Source organism: Amblyomma mixtum, chromosome 2 (assembly GCF_055824585.1).
Source record: "Amblyomma mixtum isolate Tamu chromosome 2, ASM5582458v1, whole genome shotgun sequence".
In the NCBI taxonomy this organism is placed as follows: Eukaryota; Metazoa; Arthropoda; class Arachnida; order Ixodida; family Ixodidae; genus Amblyomma; species Amblyomma mixtum.
The window spans coordinates 303579742-303589246 of NC_143013.1; positions in this window are offsets into that span (position 1 = coordinate 303579742).

Sequence of the window (9505 nt, forward strand, 5' to 3'; positions counted from 1 at the left end):
TCTGGGCCGCTGTCATAGTACAAGTTCAGGAGGGGGGGGGGGGGTCCAGGCGACCACTTTAGGTGGAGGGGGGTCGAGGAGGCGGTTTCTTAATGCTGCGGTGGGTGGAGGCTGCACAGCTGCCAGCTGACAAGTCTCCAACGAATTTCCTTTTCTTTTTTCCTCATTTACTTCTCTTCACGCCTTTTCCCTGAGAAAATCATATAAATAGGCGACCCATCAATATTACGCAAGAAGTGTTTTTAATGCTTACACATAATTACATGAAACGTAATATCCGTAGAGGATATAAAAAGGAAATTATTCGCGTTAAACTTTTCTTGCTCTGTGTTTCTTAAAGTTGAACCAGTACTGTAATATCTGTTCAAGATATCTCGGTCAAGCACAGTCAGCGAAACAACGTTCTGTGCGCAAGTTTTACAGTTATTCGGATGGATAGATATATAGATACAGAGAGAGGGAAAGACAGGGGTGTTAACCAGAAGCACGGCACCAACTGCGTGCACTCTGAGCAGTTTATACATTCGCTCTAAAATTTTCCCTCATTTCCTTACAGTATACTAGTTTAGTCAGAAGTAAACCTGACAAAAACAGCAGCACGCTTAAGCGCGGAAGTACACCTCTTTTATAATATACTAGTTTATTCAGAACCAAAGCTGATGAAAACAGCAGCCCGCTTCATAAAAGAAAAAAAATTGTTCGCCAAATATATTTGGCGATCTCTCTTCTGGAAGAAAGCTAATTGCTGTTTCGTTAATCCCTGCAGTCACTGCGCAATGAACACAAAAATATTGAAATGTTGGCCAGCCACCAATTTCATGATCGTATCCGCAGTCACTCAAATAATTTTTTTTTCTAGAGTCCGGAGCGTGAATTGGCTCTTCCGCAGCTGTTCGAAAACCGTGTCGGATATGTCACTCCCGTGGAACAAGAGCTTTGAAGGAAATATCAAATAATGAAGAGTGGACAGCAGCGCATATACAGATAAAACAATGATGAAACATCAAAAGAAGGCAGCCACAGGCTCTTGTAGCTGCGTTCGTGACTCCTTTCGTCTGTGTGTCCGTATGTGTGCATGTGGCATGCAGTTCGCAAATATGTCGAAGCAACAAGCCTCTTAATACGGGTTCAGTAAAGTGTTCCGTTACAGCTACGAAGCTAGTTGGAGAGCGACCACATGAAGTGTGTCGCAGGTTTCTATATTCGCCTTGAACTATTTTTCTGTTATGCCTGAGCATTAGACGAAGTGTTATCCGAACGAACACTCTCAACATTGAACCGATCCTTTACCAGAAGGAGCCGGCTACTGATATGGTAGCCAAGTGTACGGCGTAGCTGACACTAGAAAATATTGACACAAGAAACGGCGAACTATAAGCAAAATGAAACTCACGGAACACAATTGCAGGACAGTGCTATACCAGCGGCAGCAACAGGCTGTTAGGTTTAGTCATATTAAAAATGTACTATGAACAGTAAAAGAAGAATTCCACGATTAGCAGGTGTTTCCGCGAGCTGCCGCCGCTGCCGAGAGACCATCGAGCGGAAAAACACCATTGAAAACGACGCCTGGCGGCAGCGGGTCTTTCGCCCGATAACAGTGCTTCATACACCGCTTGGACACAAGGACCTCATCATCGTTCACTGCTCGATTTCATTAGATCAGCGAACCTTTACTCATTTATTTAGGCATCCTCATCTATCATTACATGCCGTTTTATGCCCTGAGGCAATAAACATCGCATTAAAAAAAAAACGACGCCTGAAGTGTGCTAACTGCGCATGAACAGACAGAGTTAGTCATAGTAGCCGAAGCAGTATAATAATAATAGCACTTTCATTTTCTAGCATTAGAATTAGGCAGGCGGAGAGGAAATGGTAGAATACTATTTGGATTATAAGGAAACGGGCAGGCAGGCAGCATGGTGACGTCACCTACTTTGTCACAAAGCTCTCCTCACGATCACCTTCTCCAGACAAAACTTTTGCATTGCCAAAAGTCCGCGGGTTTAGCGCCACGACGACAAGAGCGCCCCGCCGCTGGAATGGGGACAACTGTGTAGGAGGGTGTCAAACATGTCGAACCCACCGCCCGCGAAAAATTTCGGCTAAAGCTTATTCATCTCCTTTCCAAGCTCCGCAGCCGCGAACCACAATACCTTTCCACCACCCTCAACATCACTCGCATGATACGACGGATTGCCGCTGAGCGAAAGTGCATGCGTGAAGAGGGTATCCTCCGCATGGTCAAAGCCCTCACCATAAGCCGAATTCAATACGGCCTGCCCTACCACCACCTCGCTTGTGCAGACCTAAACAAGGTGAACGTTCTCCTACGCACCCTCTACACGACTGCACCTCTAGAACACCTCCTATCTTTTGGCATCCACAACCCTTTCGAAGAGATTCACAATCCTGTCCTCACCTCTCTACCCAAGCCATCTCCACAGCGTCAGCCAGAGCCTCCGGGAACTGGGACTGAAAACTCCACCTGCTTTGCTCCAACCGCCCTCTTCCTCCCTCTCAATAATAGTTTATTGCTTCTCTCCATTCCAAAGAAGAAAAATCAGCGCTCTACTTGGTCATTCTCTACTTAACACTCATGGATCCCTGGGAGTCCTCATATCATTCCTGGAGTAGTGGTGCAGCGGTTAAGCGATTCCCCACTGCCCTGCGATGGCAGGTGCTGCCACTGGTGGAGCTTGAGAGACTTAGATTGCTCTTCTCGGACAACCTCAAGGTCACGGACAGAAGCTTTGTATTAACAAACATCGGCGAAATTTGAGGTTTAGTGCTCGCGCAATAAGAACTTAATTCTCAACTCCGGAGCAAAATCTACACACTTCTGGTAGAAACCTTCCAACAGCACCCGGAATCAAAGAGCCTCTATTTATACACCTAATCTTCAGGAATGGCTCAGCGCCGGCCCTTGACTGACTTTCCAAAACCCACAAACCTAGTGTCCACCTCCCACCCGTCTTTCCCACTGTGTTTCCTACGTACAGGTGAGCACGGCCGAATACATGCATGCGTCTTTCGACATGGCCTCATGGCCCTACAGGCAGACGATGACCGCGGCTGAACACGGCCGAAGCGTGGACGCGAAAGAACTCCGACTTTGGAGTACTGTCTGAATTGTACGTTCTTCACTTTGAGAGGAGAATTCTACTGGCAGAAGCGCCTACTGCCATGTGATACGCCGATTCGGTAAGTGCAGCCAACCTGGCGAGTGAGCTCATTGAACAGAGCGCTCCGCAGTGCATTCAGGAGAAAAGCACTGGTCGTCGACTGCATGGTTCTGCAATGTAACTAAATCTCAAGTGGACAACTTCCTTGCGCAAAATATAATGCGTGTCAGCCATAGTACACAGCGGGACAAGGTTTAAATGCAGGGAAACAAGCGAACTAAGCGATCTCGTCTGGGTAACATCGCGGCCGACGCTGCAAGCTTTGTCACCGTCTTTCCGGCGGAGATTGATATTTCCATTTCAATGCCACGCATACTGAAGTCCTTGTGTCCGTGCCCAGTCCTCTGCGCCCGCGAGAAGTGTCCTATTTATTGTCAGGTTCACATAAACAGCACATCGGGACTTCTGGGGCGGCAATCCTGGCAGGGTTTTCCACACAACCAGGCCGGAAAGTGGACACGATGGCTTCTATCAGCACAGCTGCAGCATGTGAGCTGTAACAAGCAGTATTCCATGGTTTCCGGGTATGAACCACGAGCTGCTGCCGCCGAGTAGGAAAACACCCATTTATAGTTCCTCCCGGTGTGCTAGCTGCGCATGCGCTGACAGAGTTCGTCGAAGCGGAGAAGCGAGATTATCAGCAGATTTGGGCTTCCGGCGTGGCAAAGTTGGCAGGGCTCTCTACGAGACGGGCAGCAGGTCCGAAGGCATGCACGATTGCTAGTATCGGCAGAGCTGCTGCTTGGGAGGTGTAAGAAGCATTATTTCTCGATTCCGACCTCTCCTCCTTTTCCTCTCATTAAAATTCCTTTCTTTTTTTTAGTTCTCAGTTAGCTGGTGTTTCACGAGCTGCCTCCGCTGCCAAACATAGGGAACTGCGAAAAACAATATAAATTCGGGGAGCCCCCATCGGAATACTAGGGGGCTGAGGCGGCCCGCATTTGCAACTCGCCGCCGTGGCCACTGATGTGTTGATTTTCGGTTTCCGACCGCGTTTTCGGTCTTTGAAAGTGACGCCTCTGGTTAAATGGAAGCCCCATTGCAAGTGCGGGATACAAATGACGCAACTGTGCTCATTTTTCGCACGTGGCTTCAATATGCAAGCGTTTCTCGACTTTCATTTGCTATTTTTTCGTCAACGCAGACACCTTTCCGAGCAGAAAAGAACTTCGGTAGCGTTCCAATGAAGTAATCTATCTGGCTTGCTTTGTTCGTTATTTACTTTGGATGTCCCTTTAAGCCCAACAGTTTACAATGGCGATTGCATGCATCCCTGCACACCACGAGCGGCGGTTCCGCTGATATGTTTTTGCCTGTACCCCTGCAGGTATTTTACGTAATAAGAAACGTAACCGGATTTCAGATATTTTTGTCTGCATAGTTGACAGCTGTCAGAACTGTTCGGAAGAACTGAGCTAGTAGGTGTTGTGCTACGTAAAGAGAAAATAAAATAAAAGGAAAGGAAAAGGCGTATTTAGCGAGCTTACTTGTACGCTGCAGACAGCAGTGACATCTGTGAAGGTCGTGAGGCGAGGACAGAAAAAACATCGCAACGAGAGTGTTTTTTAATCATCTATCTTATTTTTTCTGACAGCTTGTTGTCGCATGAAGTGACAACCAGCTGCTGTTACTCTAACTAAGCGACGTCTCCTCTTGTTAAGCCAACTTATTGGTCGAAGTTGAATATTTTTTGTCGTGAATACTGCATACTACTTACAGTGTGTGGCCCACTAAGGCACTATAAGCAGTCAGACTGTCAGTTACATTTGTTCGTTTGATTGATTGGATTGATTGCAGCAGGTTAATATCGGCTGTAAATTTACGCCTTCCTCGCTGTGATCGCTATTTTGTTGTTTGTTATACAGGCTATAGGCAGCGTCATTTTGAGTGATGATGAATACGTACTGCAGAAGGCTATCGCAGATCGTCAAACACATACACTTGTAAGGCCATAACTCTACGGGACCTAATCCGCTTACACAACCTAAGGTGCCTGTTTTGAGAGTACGAGCGAGTGACGAAAGTGGATTGGTATGATTTTTTTTTCCCACGAAAAATATGCGCATCGCGCTACTCTCAGGCAGTATTAGATAGTAGCACTTTCGAAAACTCAAGACCCTTGAACGCGAAAAACTTTCCGTTATAGTGAGAGCTCACTAATACCGAGCAACCTTAACAGTGACAGCAATCACGAGCCGAGCTATTGGTACATACACTGCCTTTCTTTGTGAGTACGCTAAAGAACTTGACAAGAAAAGGGGCTGTGCCAGCCATCGCCTGAACATCTGTTTTCCAGATTCCGTTTTTTTGGAAAGCCTCCTTGTTTTCCTCTGTGTTCTCAATAACACCCTGAAACAAGTAGACTCTAAACATGGCAACATTTGCTGCATTAATTTGTACAGTGTATTTTAACAATTAATGATGGGACTTAGTAAAGGTAATCAAAGCGTACATTCGGAAATCACGCCCTTAATAGTGGTCTTTGTTTTTTGGTTGCCACGCATTTTCATAATAGCAGTGCTGTCACCTGTCATTGAATTGTTCTATATATACATCAAGGGTGTCAGTGAATTTACAATTAACCGCGAAAAAATAAGAACACGGCTGCAAACATCGAACTTGCCGTTTCGCCATCAAAGGTGCGGCCCTGTAATGAATACATAGCTTAACGCGCCATTCGATTTCAGTGAAATTCATTGATTTCGGAGCCTAAAGTTTGACGCCACGCTGGCCTCAGGTGCTTGCAGTGCTTGTCTGGAGGGAAGACTGAGACTGAGGCGGCCTCCATTTCCTTCCGCATACGTTGGAAATTGTCCATGAAGATGAAGGGACCACTACGCGATTCCAGTGCGAAGTAGACCGCTGTAAACAGTCAGCTGGTGGGCCTCATAACACGAAGACTCGTGATGTGACAGAGGAAGCAGCAGCACACGTGTCCTGCGGGAGTGACATCTTTATGGCTATAAGATGACACACGCCTGCGCGTGCTCTATAGACCAGATTTTTTTACCCTCGCACGCAGGCTGCGGACGCGCGCCTACTCTCGACGCCAGTCGCCATCTGTCGGCGCGCGCGGCCCGAGGGACTGCGGGTCGCGCCGGCGCCGCGCATAGAACGCATGTTTACGTGTTCGCCTCTGCCGTTTTGTGCTCCATCAGCTAACGTATGAGGGTGTGTGCTGTGTGTCACTACTCACATTTGCCCTCTTCCAGACAGTGCTGCGGTTATCTTGTGCGCAGTTACTCGTTAACGTGACATCCGAGGGTAGTCGACCAGGTAGTGTACGGACTGGAAACCGGCACTTCGAAGCAGATTTCTGCGCTGTCGTGTCGTTTGTTGTCGCCTTTTACGTGCGATATCATCTATGATAATATTATGCATCAGAATGTAGATCTATTGACTTGACTCAGTGGAGTAGTAACTGGATAGGCGAGCTGCAGACTGAAGGTTGTCCCGACGCAGCGCGTGTTTTCGATCACCAGTACGTGTTCAGCATCCTTGCGCTGAGCTTGCTCTTGTTCCCATTAAGAACATTTCATGCACAGGATTGTAAGCACGACCGCTACCGATTTCAGCTGGTTTTTCCGCACGCATGTCAGAGGTATCTGGGGGTAAAGGTTTATCTATAGAATCTTTCTGCTGTTGGTATCTACCTTAGCTTGGTTTGGTTTATTAAGGTTTTACGTCTCAAAGCGACTCAGGCTATGAGGGACGCCGTAGTGAAGGGCTCCGGAAATTTCGACCACCTGGGGTTCTTTAACGTGCACTGACATCGCACAGTACACGGGCCTCTAGAATTTCGCCTCCTTCGAAATTCGGCCGCCGCGGCCGGGATCGAACCCTGCGTCTTTTGGGCCAGAGCAGAGAGCCGTAACCACTGAGCCACCGCAGCGGTGCGGTATCTACATTATTCATAGGAAAATATGCGCGATTTCATTACATTTTCCACACTTAGCCAAACGCCTACGCAACGCTCTCACACGCGGCGAGAGCTCCTGAATAAAATAACGCGACTTCGGACCTCAGAATTAGTGAAAGCTGGATTAGCTGCTCATTTCTATTCAAGCTTTTATAAATTAAGCGGAAGTACGTTTTTATGCACCAGGTTGCATAAACCATGACAAAATTTGTTTTCTGTTGGCGCTGCGACTCAGTTGAGCTCACAGCGGTAATTTGTTGATAAACTGGCGCGGCGACAAGAAAGCCGTTTGTGGAAGGGGGGGCGGGGGGGGGGGGGGGGCGGCTTTATGGCCGGCAGGAAGGAATAAGAGTGCATGGGAATTGGAACTGCATACTAGCCGCACACCTAATTCTTGATATTGAATAAAAAGTTTCTTTGCGGTGGAGCACCAAGACGGAATTCGATTAAGCACGAGCGCGTTCTAAGCGCCGGCACAATTAACCTGAATGTCAAACTAAATGTCATTAAAACGCGTCAATGTTATCGCTTTGATAACGTAAATACTTCCTGCAACACAGCCACGCAGCGGAAGTATGCTCGACAATGTTTTTTTAGCGCCCGAAGCGCGGCTATATGCAGGCGCGGCCGCGGAACTGCCGCAGCCCCGCAGTCCCCAAAGAAACGCCCGCACCGCGGCGCGCCAGTCGGTGCAAAATGGCCGCGCCCAGGAGAGGCTCAAAAATCTGGTCTATAGCTCGAGTCGCACCTATTTACACGCACAGCTGTTTCTTTCAGACAAACAGAGGTGCCACTTTGGGCGACGCCGATCGAATGATTGCGTTTTTGATAGTATCTGTAGTGTCCATTCCTCTCCCGAAAGAGACAGAGCTGTTCTCCCCTGATTGATGCATTTTGACGCCTTCCTCCCAGGTGGACAGAGTGAAGACTTACCACAGTTGAACCGTTGGCACTGCGACGGTGTTGCCCGGAAGTGAGCCCCGAAGGAATAGACGTCGGGACAACAAGGACGAAACTCTTATCGCTCGCGACAGGAGACAAGAAATTTCATGGTTCAAAACTAGCTGTAAGTAACATTCCGTTTAGACACATAAGGGGATTGGAGGCTCTGCGGTATTTACTTTCTCTTTCTCCATATCAGGACGCGATACATAGTTGGTAAAAGAATTCTGAGAGCTTTGAATCTTGTCCTGTGTGGCTCGAAATCGGACATCCTTCTGGTAGTAAGATGGACAACTGGTCTAGTTGGTAAAAGTTCATTTTAGGTGGAGCAGCTATAAAAGAAGAAAAACGGAAAGGAACAAGAAACGCTCAGACAAGCGCTGACTCGAAACTAGATTTTTTTCGTCAGAAAAACCACATACTTATACTTACCGCAACACCATAAGACACTGGAACGTGGACCGAAGTACTCTCAGGAACTTGTCCTTTCACCACTGGAGATGCTCACCGTGTCAAGGAGCATCTCCAGAAAAGTCAACGGTGAGGTTCGGCCAAGGTTCCCTAGGGGAGAGCGTCAGCGCTTTAGGTGTGTCACTAGTAAGACCGAAATGGACTAAGGACTTGCGTGCCCTTGTCGAGTATTTCGACAGTAACGAATTAGAGCTTGTATTATCAATAAGGAAGGGCACTTTGTGGTGATTGCTCAGGTTATGTCAAAAGAAAAGGCTTCGGCAGCCATCAGCAAGTGAGCGCCCTCAGACCCTCCTACCACCACCGACACTGCCACGAGAATTATCCGATATAAACTGGAGGCCCTGGCGCCTGTGATACCCTTGTTGACTACCCTAGATCCCTCACTGCCCGTCATGTCGTTCCTTGCGCCTTCCTCGACTTGGGCCACGTAACAATTAATTCTTTAAACTCTGTCAATTTGACTTTTGAACATTGTGAAGGCACTTGTGAAGGAACTTTGGGAAGGCAATACTTTACGCTGGCCCAGGCTTGTCTCGTGTTGTTTCTATTTTCGAGGCGCCCTACCGTGACTACGAGAGGCCAAAGTTTTGCCAACACAAAGTGCTGTGGTGCATCTTAATGAAAATGATTCCGAAAGGAATTATTTGCTTTTGCGGCGAAATTGCTGCCCTAAATTCTTCCAATACATATCAAACAGCTAGACCTGAAAAATAATTCACTACATTGCAAATTACTGAAAAAATAATTGAATTACTTAAATTCCATTAACGTAATCGACGGCCAGTCGTGCTCTAAAGACAGTTATCACTGTTGCCACTAGTGGTGCCATAGGCTTTTCCACTGACAAGCTTGTTCTGAAGCATAGTGCAATAAACATTGGAATGATCCTTTGTATGTTTTGAAAGCCACATCCGCGTCTACCCCTGACGCAGGCTTGTACAAATTTGGGCTTGGGATCCCGTACGCTGTACTGAGGAGCTTG